General features: G+C 40.5%; 1 non-coding gene and 1 pseudogene across 1 annotated transcript; one reads left to right on the top strand and one right to left on the bottom strand.

The window, feature by feature from the left end:
• Nucleotides 1-4,212: 4,212 nt before the first annotated feature.
• Nucleotides 4,213-13,544, top strand: LOC129832114 (transport and Golgi organization protein 1 homolog; annotated as a pseudogene).
• A 3,767-nt stretch (nt 13,545-17,311) lies between these two features.
• LOC129832574 (U1 spliceosomal RNA) lies at nt 17,312-17,475 on the bottom strand. The gene has a single exon (XR_008755966.1). It is a non-coding gene; the product is annotated as a U1 spliceosomal RNA (small nuclear RNA).
• Nucleotides 17,476-17,886: the final 411 nt, after the last annotated feature.

Genomic DNA, 17,886 nt, shown 5'->3' with positions numbered 1-17,886 from the left:
TCATGAAAAGTGCTGTAGAAATTGTTCTGTACCACTCAGAGACAAAATTTCAACTTCTATAGAAACTAGAAGGTGTTTTCTATCCAATAATAACAATAATATGCATATTGTACGATCAAGAATTTAGCACGAGGCAGTTTAATTTGGAGACACAAATATGCTAATGCGGAACAGCACCCCCTATAGTTCCAAGAAGTTAAGAAGCCGCCTGACATTGTTGCACGACTTACGGCCCTTAATAAAGCCAGTTTGGTCTCCTTTCACAATTAGTGGCAGTGAGTCCTCTAATCTTGTGGCTAGAATTTTAGAAAGTAATTTTCTATCCACATTCAGAAGGGAAATTGGTCTGTACGAGGAACAAGACTCTGGACATTTTCCCTTTTTAAGAATAAGTGATATGTTGGCTTCCCTCAGCGTTTGAGGGAGCTGGTCATTTGAAAATGAGTGGTTAAACATATCACGCAATGGCTCAAGGATCAGGCCATGAAACTCTTTATAGAATTCACTACCAAACCCGTCTGGTCCTGGAGCCTTACCGTTTTGCAGATTCTTAATTGCGAACATTATCTCTTCCTCGGTGATAGGGGCATTAAGGAGAGACCTCTGTTCTTCGGAGATAGTAGGGAGCTCAATCGTAGAAAAGAAATTCTCCATTAATTTGGGTGCGTCATTTGGCAGTTCTGAGGCATAAAGATTTGCATAAAATTCCTTAAATGAGTCATTTATCAATTTATTTTCATATAAATGATTGCCATCCGAATCGGTAATAGTAGCAATTGACTGTGAGTCAGCTCTCTTTTTAGCTAGGTACGCCAAGTACTTTCCTGGCTTATCGCCATGTTCATATAGCTTTTGCCTGACAAATCCCATTTTCTTTTCAGCGTCCTGTGTTAGGAGAGAGTCCAACGTTGATCTAAGAACTGATATTTCCTTTAATAGGGCAGGCGTGGGAGTTTTAATGTAGTCCTTCTCTTTAGTTCCCAATTCACCCTCTAACCTTTTTTGCTTTTCACGCTTTTTCCGCCTCTTAGTGGCTGTGTATGACATAATCAGACCCCTGGCGTACGCTTTACAGGTTTCCCAAAGGAGCGAGGGATTATCTGTTGATTGAGAGTTAATAGAGAAAAATGCTTTAAACTCTGTAATAAAATATGATGTGAACGTATGGTCTTTAAGGATGGTTTTATTCAACCTCCAATGTCTTGACAGATTGAATGCCCCGTTGAGTTTTATGTCCAGGATCACCTCCGCATGATCAGATATGACTATACTTCCTATCCTAGCGGATAAAACAGACTGCAAAGACGTCCTGGGCATAAAAAAGTAATCTATTCTAGTCTGACATCCATGAGGTGCAGAGAAAAAAGTGAACTCTCTGTTGGAGGGGTGAAAAGTTCTCCAAACATCCGCATACCCCAGATCATCACAAATAGCTTTAAGTGACTTAGCTCGAGGAGAGAGTGAAGCTATACCGCTGGGAAACTTATCAATAAGGGGGTTCAACAAACAATTAAAATCTCCTCCAACCACTGCAGTGTCTGAGTTTAATTCTGAAAAGTCTAGAAATACCTTAGTGAGGAAATCAGGGGGGTGGGCAGGGGGAAAGTAAATATTCATTATGGAGATTTTCTGCCCTTGTAAAGTACCATTAATTATAACAAAGCGACCAAATTTATCTTTCACACAATTCAAGACCTTAAGTGGTAAGTTCTTTTTCACAAGAATTGCTACACCTCTACTTCTGGATGTAAATGATGAGAAAAACACTTGACCAAACCCCCCTTGTTGTAATTTCAGATGCTCCTTATCATCCAAATGAGTTTCTTGCAACAGGGCATTATCAATATTTTCTTTTTTCAAAAACGACAGTACCTTCTTCCTTTTAATGGGATTATGGCTCCCTCTAATGTTCCATGTACATACCCGCAGTGTGTTACCTGCCATTGCACTTTGACCGTTTCATATTCAGACTGAATCCCACCGTAAAAATGGGGTGGTACCTTTTTCCATGTGTTGAACTCTCTTCTATCTCACCGAGCATAAACAAACGATATGAACCCTGAACTCGAACTATACTAAACCCAAAAATTAAACATGTAAAGATCCAAAAGGGGGTTTTCCCACTAGCTAACATGCAGGGGATTTCAACTTTCCAATGTAGACTCTTAAGTCTGCATTGTCACTCAATAGCCTCGTCCTTTATACATATGAAAATGAAAATCAATATATGAAGATTGAGGCTCTTCCACCTAAAACCAAGCCTGGGCACCAATATAGATTCACCCATATCTCAGCCTGAGCTATAGCGGCAGTTACTTTAGCAAGAAAAATAATAAAAATACGAATATTACTGAACCGGAGCATGTGAGAACTCACACCACTGTTTCATGATCAGATTCAAAGAAGATAATAAAGTTATCCAATGCTGCGCGGCGCAGCTTAAAGTTATTTACCCGAGAGAGTCAATAAACGCAGCAGCCTCTGCAGGTGTGGAGAGTTTCTTAGGCGATCCGTTGACCATAATCTTCAATGTGGCCGGGTACAACAGTGCGTAGTCCATCTTCATTCTCCTGAGTCGAGCCTTCGCCTCATCAAACCCTTTGCGTCTTCGTACAACCGCTGTGGAGTAATCATTGAAGAATGAGACTTTTGGACCTTTACGTTGACTACCGTCAGAGCCGATGTTTCCGATGAATCACCAGGTCCATTGTGCCTGGATCCGCAACGGTGTTAGCTTCGCTAACGTAAGCTAGCTCCTCCTGCACCTCTACAGGGATGGTGGTTTTGGTCGAGTTCTTAGTAGCTCTGCTGGGCATGTTGTCGGAGATTTTTGAGAAATAACCGTCAAGACTCATTGCAGGATAACTTATTTAGCCAATTCTACCACTTTTTCAAGCTAGGAGATTAATGAAAGAATATAAATTTACGAATGCCACGGGAGCTCGCTGAAACACAGTGTTCTCTCTACGGCGCCATTTTGTCCTCTCGCATGTGCTTTTTAATGGGAGCTGTTCACCACCATAACCAGTCAGTTTGCACGTGGTGGGCTGTAGCTCGCACTAAGATGTCAAGCTGCGGTACTTATTCAGAGGAATAATGTTTACTTGTACTTTAGCTTTGTGCCTTGTGTTCCTATCTCAATGTCAGCAAAGGCTTGCTCTGTCTCTGATATTTGACTTTTCTGTGTCACTGAATCAATAAACAGTTCATCAGCGTTTGACTCTTTGATTGACATTTCATCTTCACTCACTGTGTATACTGTTTTTCCACGGTAAGCTCTGCACACTTTTGCAAAGTGATTCCATTTTCCACATTTAGTACACTGTTTGCCTTTAGCTGGGCAATTTCCTTGTTCGCCATGCACTTTGTATCTGCAACATCCACATGTTTTGGGGCGTGTTGAGTCTGTGGCGCTCTGTTTTGGAGTTATGTCTCTCTCTGTTCTAAAACGCGCTCTCTGTGCACCGGAGGTGTGCTTTGATGTCTGCCTGACTGCGTGCACTGCTTGTTCACGTGATGCGCTCGTGGTTCCACGCGAAATGGTTTTCATCTGAGCCAGTGCTAGCTCGTGAGATCTGGCTATGTCGATAGCTTTGTCCAGCGTTACCTCAGACCCAACATTCAAAAGTTTCTCTCTCACTCGCGGTAAGTGTATTCCAAATACAATACGGTCCCTGACCATCTCATCCTTGTTTGCATAATCAGTCTTTCACAAGCAGACGCAGCTGTCACAAACTGTTCAAAAGACGAGTTAGTGCCCTGTACTTTCTCATGGAATTTGTACCAAAGGTACTGAAAACATACTACGATCGTTTTGAAGCATATGATGTGTCGAAGACCAATACTGTCTTGTTTTGCACACTTTGTAAAAAAAAGTTAAAATGCAGGACTACAGGATATTTCTTAACGTAGCTCTTTATTAGCTAGCTATAACTGGCATGTTCACGTATCGCCAACCAGGATCAAACTGACCATGACCTAACCATTTGGGTGGTCTTAACCAATCATAGCACAGTATGATAGGGTGGTAAAATGCATCCAATTATAATTCAGTATGTTTACACATATGAATATTACAGTCGACTACGTTGATCAGCTGGTGAAATAAGGATTTTAGGGTTTAAGCAAACGAGTTGCATTGCAAGTCACAAGCCAAACTAACTAGATAGCCAGCTCAACTGTCAAAGTAACGTACAGTAGCGATGGATTCGGAAGAAACAACCCTTTTACCCACTTTGCCCCTGATGACAGAATCTGATCAACTGTCTGTCTTGTACTGTCTTGTACTTCGATATGTAAGTAGTTGGCTACAATGTAGCTAGCTGGCTAGTCAAGTCTTAGGTCGCCACATGGCTGGCTAGCTAGGCTACATTGAAACTGAATCTTGTTGGCAACTTCATTTGCCTGTCCTCTTCCTCATTTAAAAAATGGCTCACTTTCCAGACTAGCAGTATCCGTTCTTCCTATATCTGGGACTCAGATCGAGAGGTGCCTTCAAGTTGTTGAATTTTGCTTTGACAGCTTCCCCTTACATAACTATCACTTGAGGTTACATTCCATAATCTTTTGCACTCTAAATCCACATAGGCCTAAAGCTTGTTAGTTAGATCCACTCTGTGGTGATTAATTTAGCCAATCCCTGAATTTCACTGAGCGACTGCGATGGAAGTTCTTAATTGTGCAAAGGTCCCCATGGTTGGACATTGGTAGGGCCCCAGTCCAATCCAATCCCCATTAATTACATAAGGTCAAGGCAAATCCTCTCTCTATTGATTTTGATCAACAACTAGGTTATAGGCTACGTCTATTTCTAAACCCACCTTGATTTGATCTGAAGATATGCCTCTGCATTGACTGAGAGGGTGCTCAGTGGGATAACCATTAGCCATGCTTGTAAACAGAACACTAGAATGCCTGATGGTTTAGTTCAATGTTTTTAACATCACTTATTTTCTTCTGTCATCTCAGCCCAGCTATGACCCAACTTATCTGCTAAGCCTGACATGTGCTGTAGTAACACTGATTGGACCTGTCTCTCCCCAGATGGTCACCAGCCTGCCAGAGCACTGGAAGCCAGGTCCAGACTTCTACGGCGTGTCCTGTGAACCCGTGCTGGTCACTGCAGGTGCCGGGGTCATCGGCTTCCTCTTCTGGAGGAGCATTCTATCTGTAAGTCGTTGTTGCACAGTTACTGCTTTCATAATTTCATAATCTGATTGCTTTATGTTATTCTATGATGTATTGTATGCTACCGTTGAGGAGGCTGTTTGCTGCCACTTTTCTTTTCCTTCTCACAGGTCAAAAGCAAGTCATATCTAAGTAAGTTCTTCTCTCTGGCTATTTAGGGTGCATAGTGAATCCTCATTCATATTGCTTACAGAATGCTGTTCTTGTCATGTGTAAACCATGCCTGATTTCATACTCTTGTCATGGTTTTTATTCGCTACTGAAAAAGAAATGGTGGACAGGATGAAAAAGCTTGAACAAGAGAAGAAGGAGATACTCCAAAAGGTCGCTGAACTGCAGCAACAGGTAAGTTGCAGAGACTTTTCACTGACTAAGATCCAGACTTTTGAGTTCAATGTGAATTAAGGTACATAATGTTTTGACAGTATATTTCTACTGGGTTCCCCTCAGGGCGAAGAACTTAAAGAAAAGCAAAAGCTGTCTGAAAAATCTGCCACTTTATCTCTGGAGAAGATCCAGGAATTGGAGGTGAGTCTCTAAGAAATATTATCTTGATCACATGTCATTGTCATGCTGACAATTATTAGATTTTTTTATTATTTTTTTCTTCTCCATAGTGTTTAAATTGACTAAGCATTTTCTTTTTCTATCCAATAGAATATTGTGCCAGAGATGGAGAGACAAAATGAGCGCCTGGACGAGGAAAATAACTTACACGCCATATCCTTTGACAAAGAGCGGGCCAATACTGCGAAACATGAAGATATGGTGAGTAGTATTGGGCGATTTAGCTGTAATTAAAATGTTTCAGAACAACCAATTCTCTGACGTCGGTTTAATTATTTGAATTCCATTAAGTTAGTTTATTATGTGAGCTCAATGTGCCGTTTCTCTAGAGAGAAATCAAATCAAGCACATACTTCGGGACGTTGTAGTTTTCAACAGGAGAATAAATATTCCACATAGTTTAGTGGAGAAAATGTGGTAATTGACTAAAATGACCACAATCCATTGCACCTACAGCTGCATGGATTTGCACAGGCAGACAGAGAGAAAGGGACAGCCTGCAAATTAAAGAGAGAAACCCTAGAGAGCAGTTGCTTTCGTGATGTAGACAGCATAGGCAGCTACTATTAGCCAGCTACTATCCTAAATAGGATGGCTCGTTGATGAGGACAGAGAAAGATGGTTGTCATTATGCTTATCATTATCTTTGCCCATAGATGTCCGAAATGGACAAAACCATTGAGAAGTTGAAGCGCAGCAAGAAGAAGACCCAGGATGCACTCTCGAAGGTATAGGTCATATAAGTGAACATGCCCAATGAAAATATGTCAAATATATTAACATAGCAACAATCAAATGTAAAGTGTTTATTTCCTTTTAATTATCCTTATCATTGAATCTGTAGTCTACCATTCTGATGGATGAAGCCAAGCTCCGCAAAGATGCCCGGAATGTCCAGGTCCAGGTTCTGGAGAAGGATATTGCCACCCTGAAGGAGGAGAACCTCTCGGTGAGTACCAATATGGAACAACAATTCACAGTTTAACTTCTACCGCCTCAGAAACCCGGATCCGGGAGCACCCCCCACCACCCCCACCAGTAAAAAAGCTGAATAGCATAGCGTCACAAGTAAATACTAGCATCTAAATATCATTTAATCACAAGTCCAAGACACCAGATGAAAGATCCAATTCTTGTGAATCCAGCAATCATTTCTGATTTGTAAAATGTTTTACAGGGAAGACACAATATGTAAATCTATTAGCTAACCACGTTAACAAAAGACACCATTTTTCTTTGTCCACCATTTTTTCTCTCCACCAGTAGCTATCACCAATTTGGCCAAATAAAGATATTGATAGCCACTAACCAAGAAAAAACCTCATCAGATGACAGTCTGATAACATATTTATTGTATAGGATAGGTTTTGTTAGAAAAATTTGCATATTTCAGGTAGAAATCATAGTTTACAATTGCACCCACCATCACAACTCGACTAGAATAAATACAGAGAGCAACGTGTATTACCTAATTACTAATCATAAAACATTTCTTAAAAATACACAGCGTACAGTAATTGAAAGACACAGATCCTGTGAATCCAGACAATATTTCAGATTTTCTAAGTGTCTTACAGCAAAAACACAATAAATCGTTATATTAGCATACCACATGTGCAAACATAACCCCAGCATTGATTCAAGGCAAAAAGAGCGATAGCATTATCACCACCAAAATATATTAATTTTTTCACTAACCTTCTCAGAATTCTTCCGATGACACTCCTGTAACATCATATTACAACATACATATAGAGTTTGTTCGAAAATGTGCATATTTAGCCACAAAAAAACGTGGTTATACAATTAGAATAGTAGCAAAACTGGACAGAAAATGTCGGGCGCCATCTTGGACAGTGATCTAGTCTAATGAATAAATAATCATAAACTTGACTAAAAAATACAGGGTGGACAGCAATTGAAAGACAAATTAGTTCTTAATGCAATCGCTGAATTACATTTTTTAATTATCCTTACTGTGCAATACAGGGTGCGCCAAAGCGAAGCTACCCCAAAGAAAATGGCGGAATATGCGTTTAACATTTTTCAACAGAACAACGATTTATCATCATAAATAGTTCTTACTATTAGCTGAGCTGCCATCAGAATCTTGGGCAATGAATCCTTTCTCCGGTCTAATCGTCTTTTGGTCGAAAGATGTCCTCTTGTCCTGTCGAAATGGCCACTAACGTTCGGCATGTACTGGAAAAGTGCCCAGCTCTTGGAAGTGCGTCACAAAGAAATGCCAGAAAATCGCACTAAACGGATATAAATTGCTATAAAACGGTTTAAATTAACTACCTTATGATGTTTTTAACACCTATAACGAGTAAAAACATGACCGGAGATATATTACTGGCTAAACCAAAGCTTGGAAGGAGGCCAGTCCGACGTCCATCGTGCGTCAAGCGCAGGGAAGAGAAGAAATGTACTTCCGCCCTTTGGTCTTTTATACAGTCCCAGATTGCGCAATCGACTTTATTCAAATTGTCACCACTTACTGACATCTAGAGGAAGGCGTAGGCAGTGTTTGTATCCCCATAGCATTCACAGGGACCTTAAAACTGACCTGGGAACAGGGGCCAAGATTTCTGAAATCTCACTCCCTGTCAGGAAAAGTGCTGTAGAATGAGTACTGTTTCACTCAGAGACATAATTCCAACGGCTATAGAAACTAGAGAGTGTTTTCTATCCAATAATAATATGCATATTGTACGAGCAAGAATTGAGTACTGGGCAGTTTAATTTGGCAACATCAAGAAAAAAAAAGTGCTAACAGCACCCCCTATTGACAAGAAGTTTTAAGCCTCATGACATTGTGTAGGACTCCTTGGCCATGCAGGGCCTGCATTGCACCGTCCTGATGACCTAATTTCCTTGTTACAGCTGCACCATGCTGCCAAGTTGTGGGAGGAGAAGCACAGGGAGACAAGCGAGCAGATCAAAGTCTAACAGAAGTCCCAGAAAGACCTGGAGGATTCCCTCCTTCAGAAGGACCACAACGTTGAGTTTTTTTTACACGTTACGATATTGTTACACACATCAATTCCTGTTCACACCTTCTCAAATGCACCCTGATGACATAGAAACATGTCACCTGTATTATGTTCCAAAAAAATACTTCTTGACTGATTCCAGGGGAAAAGTGTAATGTATCAATTGGTGGTTCTCAATCTCTCTGGCAGGTTCTGTCTGACCTGCTAGGAGACCTGGAGGCCTGCGATGACCTGAAAGGTGGAGTTGTTGCTAACGGGGTAGCCTCTAACGGTAAGTCACCTGACACGGTGTCCTAATCAGAGGAGGCTGGTGGGAGGAGCTATAGGAGGACGGGCTCCTTGTAATGGCTGGAATGGAACCAAATACATGGAAACAGTGTGCTGACTCCGTTCCATTTATGCCATTATAGTGAGCCAGTCCTTCTATAGCTCCTCCCACCAGCCTTCTCTGATTAGGATACTGTCATGTGATTTGGTCTTATGTAGCAAAATTTGAAATTGTGTTTTTTTTACATTGGATTAAAGTAGAGAGCATCAAAATGGTATATCATACACTACAGTTGAGGAACAATGGGGAAGTAATTCTGCTTTGAAAGTTGATAAACTTGCTGGAGAGCTCTTCTTTGTCTATACCATTCAGCATTGTTCACACATATTGTTAGCTAGCTAACAATATGCTTTATTTTGCAATGAGAAAACGACTTTCTGACAAAATTAGAAACTTATATCTGAAAATGGTTTCCCTTAGTTTGAAGATGTATTCAGGAGACAGGTGTTTTATACAACAGCCTTCTATGTGTTCTATTTTCGACTGCCTCTGCATATTTGCAATCAAACCACAGAATTTTCTCCATCTCCTTAGCTATCATACTCTGCTTCCAGCGGACAGTCCACTGATTTCAAAACTTGGGTCTCCTGAAAGTGGAGAGCATCTTTCAAAAAAGCTGCGTTAGAAAGGGTTACTTACACGTACTGAGAAGCTCATGTTATAGACAGAAGCGTGCTACATGGCAGACCAATCCGAACTCGTTTCATGGCGCGTCCAGCTCATCCATTATCTCAGCCAATCATGGCTAGAGGGAAGGTTCCTTCCTTTTTCCGTGGCTAAACTAACTCTGCTCATAGTTTACCATTTTTATTCGTATTTACGGATGGCATACAAGTTTGTTATTAAGGCACATGGAAGTTCACGTACCAGAAGGCATTTTGCCCCCCAAAAAGGCATTTTGATAGTTCTACATTCAAATGCCTCTCCTGTGAAGTATTGACGCGCGACATACGCCTACTTTCCTGAAACGTGTCACTGTGTTTACAATGATTTGTTTCAGACAAGCAGACCATCATCCAAAACCGCCATAAGCAAATGATGGATGTCTCTCGGGCAAGACTGAGTTCTTTCTTAACCTGTCTAGGATCAGCGTGGCGCTAGCGGCCCCCCCCCCCCCCCCCCACTGAAAAACCAGTGCCGCGAAATTCAAAAAAAATATTTTTTTAAAATATTTAACTTTCACACATTAAAGTCCAATACAGCTAATGAAAGACACAGATCTTATGAATCCAGTCAACATTTCCGATTTTTAAAATGTTTTACAGGGAAGACACAATATGTAAAGATGTACATCTATTACCTAAAAACACATTAGCATAATCCACCATCTTTTATTTGTCCACCAACACCAGTAGCCATCACCAATTCGGCTAAACTAAGATATTTATAGCCCCTAACCAACAAAAAAACTCATTAGATGACAGTCTGATAACATATTTATGGTATGGGATAGGTTTTGTTAGAAAAAAGTGCATATTTCAGGTATATGGCATAGTTTACAATTGCACCCACCATCACAAATGGACTAGAATAATTACAATGAGCAACGTGTTTACCTAACTACTAATCATCAAACATTTCGTAAAAATACACAGCATACACGAATCGAAAGACACAGATCCTGTGAATACAGACAATATTTCAGATTTTCTAAGTGTCTTACAGCGAAAACACAATAAATCGTTATATTAGCTTAGCACATAGCAATTAGCAGCCCAGCATTGATTCTAGCCAAAGTGAGCGATAAAAGTCAACATCGCCAAAAGATATTAATTTTTTCACTAACCTTCTCAGAATTCTTCCGATGACACTCCTGTAACATCACATTACAACATGCATATACAGTTTGATCGAAAATGTTTATATTTAGCCACCAAAATCATGGTTAGACAATGTGAAATGTAGACAAGCTGGTAAAGAAAACGTCCTTGCGCCACTTAGACAGTGATCTACTCTTATACATAAATACTCATAAACGTGACTAAAAAATATAGGGTGGACAGGGATTGATAGACAATTTAATTCTTAATACAATTGCGTTATTACATTTTTTAATTTATCCTTACTTTTCAATACAGTTTGCGCCAAGCGAAGCTACGTCAAAAAACATGGCGTCCTAAGCCACTAAAATGTTTCGACAGAAACACGATTTATCATAATAAAAATGTCCTACCTTGAGCTGTTCTTCCATCAGTATCTTGGGCAAAGGATCCTTTCTTGGGAGAAATCGTCTTTTGGTGGAAAGCTGTCCTCTTGCCATGTGGAAATGTCAACTACGTTCGGGATGAACTGAAAAGCGTGCCCAACTTTTCACATCGTTGCAAAAATAAATGTCCCAAAATCGCACTAAACGGATATAAATTGCTATAAAACGCTTTAAATTAACTACTTTGTGATGTTTGTAACTCCTATAACGAGTGAAAAGATGACCGGAGAAATATAACAGGCTAAACTAACGCTTGGAACAGGAGAGGGTCGGTGTCTTCCACGCGCGTTACGCAGCAAGAAAAGACTTGCTAGCTAAAGGTTTTTTTCATTTGTAGGGCCTGTGAACGAGCAATCGAGCCCGTTGGAATCGTCATCACGTAAAGGCATCCAGGGGAAGACGTAAGAAGTGTCCGTATAGTCATAGCAACGACAGAGCCCTTTTAAATGACTTCAGAAAAGTGGCCAACGTTTCTCAAATCTGACTCCATGTCAGGGAAATTGCTGTAGAATGGGCTCTGTTCCACTTAGAGACAAAATTTCAACTCCTATAGAAACTATAGACTGTTTTCTATCCAATAATAATAATAATATGCATATTGTACGATCAAGGATTTTGTGGGAAGCCGTTTAAAAAATTAGCCACATTAGCATAAATAGTCTAAACAGCGCCCCCATCCCCAACAGGTTAAACGGACCCAGATTTCTGTGTACCTGAAGGCAGGTAAAACTTGTCCTCAGAACCAAGAAGGGTGTCAACTCTTCCACTAACTGTTGGAAGAACTTTCCACAGGTCCAGACCACTCTGTCTGTTGTGGAGGAAGAGCGCGATCGCTTCATGACCAAGCTGCTGAAGTCCAGGAAAGAGCTGGAAGGTATGTCCCAGCAACTAGAATTTGATATGCATCACTGCCTTTTCTCTCTCAACACTATCAACTTGTTTTCACCACAGAGCAATTTCAGAAGCTGGAGCATGACATCTTGTTGGTGAAAAGTGACAAGATCCACCTGGAGAGCCAGTACAAGACCCTGTAGCAGAAGAATGACATCATGACAGAGATGTACCAGCAGAAGGAGAACGCTTTGCAGCAGTAAGTGGAATCAGAAGCAGTGCAGTTCATGTGTTAATACCATAGTAGGGTTTGTTCTCCATGGTTCCACAGCATGTAAGAAAAAACATTTTTCCTTGTCTTTTACTGTATTCTTTTACTGTGAGGTTTGAGGTTTTCAAATGGTCTTTAAATAGTTTTATCTAATTTGTGTGTCGCCTTACAGGAAGTTGACCAAGGAGGAGTTTGAGCGCCCCAACAAGGAAGACCGGCTGACGGAGATGGACGGCAAGGCCCTAGAGGAGGAGGTCAAGGTGTGTAGGCAGCGCGTTAAGGAGATCCAGGACGAGCTGAAATGGACCGAGAAGTTCTACAAAGCTCAGATCATTGAGCAGGAGCAGAAATCTCACGAGAACTGGGTTTGTAGAATACAACTTTATTAGTCCATTTGTTAAAGAAACAACAAATGTCTCATATCTCAACCCCCATCGATGGCACATACATTAGGATCAGGACATTTTTTTTTTAAGTCTTCTGTTTGGCCAGTCATTTGTAAGGTGAATTTTGTCCAAAACAGGAGATTTTAAATGTCTCTTCTTTCTCTCTAGGTGATTGCACGCCCCGCAGAGCGAGCTCTGTTCGTCGAGAAGAAGGAAACAACTAACATTCGTAACTTGAGTGCAACACTAATACAACAGACTCAATTGGGCTATACCAAAGCAGGGCTCACCTATTGCTCACTCAAAATGGAGACAGGCAGATCCTTTCATTTGGTTTATTTTTGGTCAATCTCATATTTACTTTTTGAATTTGTCATAATAGTAAAGTAAAAAGAGGGACATTGTGAACCAAAGGTTGCACTGCCAAGTCGAAGGGCCACAAATGCAAGTGTTTTGGTCACAGTTTTGCAATGCAGTAAGCTGTATTAGTCTAGATTTGGAGGTACAGTATTGAGAATCTAAATGCCTGTTCTCTTTTTCACCCTAGACTGACTGACATGTCCAGCAAGCTGAAGGAGCTCTGTTCAAGCCCACCCCTGGGATGGCTCCCATGCCTCTCCGACGAGGTAAGAACCAATCCTCAGTTCACGTTATTTAGTACTGGCACGTCTGGGGTGCATTCAGTAAGGCAAAATCGTCAGAACATAACTTGCAGGTAGAAATGAAATGAATAGGGCTGATATGACTCTATTCTTGAGGACATAGAATCATATTTCTATCTGAACATTCTGTAACGTTCCTGACCATTTCTATTGTCTTGTCGGTTGGATATCATCTGTGACTGCATTTCAAATTAGATCTTGGACTTTTTGACTGTCTGATACCTCATCTGCTGTTTGACGTCCACCCTCTGAAATGCATGTTTTCCTGGGGTTTTGATTTGAATTCCTTGTAGCTGGTCCAATGTGGAGAGACTGAGAGTGGTATTTGGCTGAGTGTTTTGTTGTTAAATGGTTTTGCTAAACAGGTGATTCGTACAGGCCCTCACGTGTAAGAAGTTCACAGGTGCCCCTCCTCCCCCTGTGGGGTGAAGGAACAAGCCCTACCGTGAGTCTCCTGAACCCACGCCCCGGACAGCCTTGGCCCTGATTGGCCGAGCAGTACCATCCCTCAGCCAATGAACCATCCCCCCCTTGTACACCCTTGTTTGCACTGACTCCCCGCTTCTTTTTCACCTCTCCCTTTTCCCTGTCTTTACCTCCGCTGTGGTGTTTCAATAATTTCCCTTATTTTTCTTCCTACTGCTCTCATCCTGCTCCTAGTTGGTACCCATTTGACCTTTTCCTCTTCCTAATGTTTGTCTTCTAATTTTATTTTATTTCATTTAATTTTTTTATTTTATTTTTATTACTTTTATTTCCTTGAGTGTTCTCAATTGCTTTCTTGATTTCCACAATTGAAATATCTTCATCACACATCATTCTATCTGCCTGAGATACTTTGGCACTGATTTTCTCCAACACTTTTGCAACACACACTTTGTCCACATCATTCTTTTTATAAAGATTTCTGTAAAAGGATTCAACTGAATCTAAGATGTCAACAAAATCATTTACCTTTACACCTTTTTCATTTTCTAATTCTACAATATAACTCTTAAATTTCTTTCGTTTTTCAAGCCCCAGAAAAAAGGAAGTACATTTCTCTCCCTCCAAGGCGTACTGTGCCTTACTCCTAACAATAGCCCCTAAACATTTCTTTTTTTCATAAAACCCTAGCTCTGCATGGATTTTCAAATAGTTCACAACAACATAGTCTGGATCAGCATCAGCCTTTTCAAGTTCATGTAACATCCTATTTCTAAGCATTTTTTCTTTCTGCTTATCTAAACGGTTACGATTTTTAGAGTACCTAATACTCCTGTTTTTTACTTTAACTTTCACTTCCTCCCACCATAAACACACATTCTCTTTTAACAGTACATTAGACATTTCATCCTCGATACATTCAACAATTTCCTTTATATAACTTTCTTCCTTTAACAGACTGGCATTTAAACACCAGACACCTCCCCCCCCATCTCCACAGCAAAACCTATCTGAAATGACATTACTGCATGATCACTGTATGCTGTAAAATTATATGTCATCTTCTGAACCTGCTGTACCACATCTACTTTTGCTAAACATAAATCAATTCTACTTTGTTTCAGTTCATTTAACACCACCTGCCTTCTCGAAAACTCTCTTCTATTTACATTTTCAGCCCTCCATATATCTACAAGATTTTCCTTATTCATTAATTCCCGTAAAGCATTTCTAGACGAATCATGTCTGAAACTATCACATCTCGAGACATCCATCCTAGTACACTTCACGTTAAAATCTCCTACTAGTATACAGTTCTCTGAACACAGTGTTCTTAGATTATTAAACATATCTCTCCTTTCCGCTTCAATATTCGAAGCATAAACATTAATTAGACGGAAAATTACATTTTGCACTTCAAACTCAATAACAATAATTCTTCCCTGATTATCTGCATATACCTGCTTGACATTTTTAACCACATCATTTTTTACCAAAATAGCCACTCCACATGTTTTATCACTTCCGTGACTACAAAAAATGAGCTCAGACCATTTGCTCTTAATCTCCAGCATTTTGGCGTCCGTCCAATTAGTCTCTTGAAAACACCACATGTCCGTTTCAACAGACACCAAAACCTGCTCCAATTTGTTCATATTTCTTAAACTGTTGCCATTTATTGATGCAACTCTAATCATTGTTAATATATACAGAAATATAGCCAAAAACAAACATGTCATTTCAAAATAGACTTTTTCTTTTTTCCAGATCCCGCCACCTCCTTAGCTTTCACTAATGATCTCTTATTTCTAGCAAACCGCTGAAAATCCTCAATATCTATTTCTTCGTCTGACTCCTGACTTGTACTTGTAAGGGGAGCAACATCCAAGCCCTTTGTAAAACATTGTTTAACAGTGCCATCAACTCCAGTGGACCCAGCCCTCTCCTTGGTTTCATTTTCACACAGGTTTAAAGCTGGTTCAGGCACCTGAGAAGCACCTTGCACCATCTCTACCTGTGTATCCAATTCACCAATCATTTGCTGCTGCTCCACCTTGTCAGCAGCAGAGACCAAGACTGCGTCTCGAGTACTGCCAGAAGGCATTACATACTCTCCAAGCATATCTATAGCTGTCTCTGGAATCACCTGCGACACACTTTCCATATCACTCTCTTCCTCCCCCTCCATAGTCTCACTCCTCTCAACCTCTTCTTCAGTAATGAGGTCCAGTGTTTGCAGAAATAAGACATCATTTTCCTTCTTACATTTACATCTGTCCTTAGGTCTGTCACACCTTCTACACATATCACCGATGTTCGAACATTCTCTGGCATAATGTCCTTGTTCACCACATTTATGACATACAATTTCTGGACATTCTTTGAGTATGTGTCCCGGTTGAATACATAGTCTACATACCTTAACTTGGTTATCGTGGATCACTCGGAAATATTCAAATCCTTCTACAGTATTGAATTTGGTTGAGTAAGGTAATGATTGCACACTGTCCGTAAACTTCACCTTACAAAATCTCGTCCCGTCCACAATGTCCGTTCCTGGCCACATCCTCCTCTTGATTGGTGTTGTTGCGTTCACATTCCATCCTTGTAATTTGTCATGTATTTCCTCATCCGTAATATATGCCGGCAGGATCAAAAATGACACCACAAGTTCATCATTTCCCAGTTCTTTCGCCATTATTTGACAGCTCTTTATTTTTAGCCCGTCTAGTAGTCTTTCTTTTCCTTTCGCGTGTGACATGGTTATTTCGTACTTATTTCTGTCCTTCATTCTACATCCCAATATCATTCCACATACTTCTTTTATTCCTCTCAGCAATTCCATCGTTGTTATTTTTTCTTCTCCAATAACTTCCACGTTCACCGTCAATTCTTTCTCATATTTTCTTCTCCTTAAATCTTCATTCGACGTTCTTTTCTCTCCGTTGTCCATTCTCATTGTTGTTGTTATTCTTAAAGTCGAAGCCATTGTATCCGTCCAATTATTTTACTTAGAATCCCCCAAACAGCTCACGCCGTTGGGGGATAAAAACGCAAATATTTACAAAGAAAATAAGCTACACTCCCCACACAAACTTCCAAACTTAAAGTATATAAACCAGCAAAACCAAACACGATTTTCTCTCTACAAACAATCCAACACCTGCTGCTCATTCACTTCCTGAAACTTCCAAAAAGGGGCGTATTCAGGCTGGTATGGCCGTAAGCGAAAGAACAACTCTTGGTACACCACATAAAGTCATGCATTTGGCAACATGATGTTTCCACAAAATGTCAACAATGTTTTGCTACAAACAAATGTTTCTACCTTTCAATTGGTCCACAAAGTGTCTTTCTCAACTGACTTGAAAGATCTCCATAAGCACGGGCAATCGACTCAAGTCATCCTCAAGCCTGGCGCCAAGCAACGGTTTGTCATTAAACAAGCGATCAGGGGAGAGCGCGGACGCAGTCCCCCACTACCATAAATTATGCAATCGAGATTTCCACATTTGGGAAATTCGCAGGGGTCAGCACAGCCGGAGTGCAATGGCTGAGCCTCGCCCTGGGTGAACCGCCTTCTTGATCACGGTATCTCCCTTGCCAGGTAAGTATGAGTTACACACATCGGTGGAGGGCAAGTCTCTCCAGTGACAACATTTTCGGCTGAAGGTAACCACTTTGTGTTCTGATCATACCACATCACATCGACCTGCGTTAAATGCCGTTTAGGAATGCACTTGCAGACAGAGTGGTGAAAAAGTAGTTTATTTTGTTTCCTAGATTATATCAGTGAACCACTAGATTCCCATCATGCAACACTGTAAAAAAATCACCAATAGCTTTTGAATATCTTAACCTGTCTTATATCACAAATGTATGCGATATGACGAAATACAATCACATTCAGACACACACACACACACACACACACACACACACACACACACACACACAGACAAATGCATGAAACCAATTGATTTATTATCGATAACATCTCACATTCTCTTGTACTTTTGATTTACA

This window comes from Salvelinus fontinalis, chromosome 33 (genome assembly GCF_029448725.1).
Source record: "Salvelinus fontinalis isolate EN_2023a chromosome 33, ASM2944872v1, whole genome shotgun sequence".
NCBI classification, from domain to species: Eukaryota; Metazoa; Chordata; class Actinopteri; order Salmoniformes; family Salmonidae; genus Salvelinus; species Salvelinus fontinalis.
The sequence above is the reverse complement of the archived record's forward strand: the minus strand, read 5'-3'. Positions and strand labels throughout refer to the sequence as shown.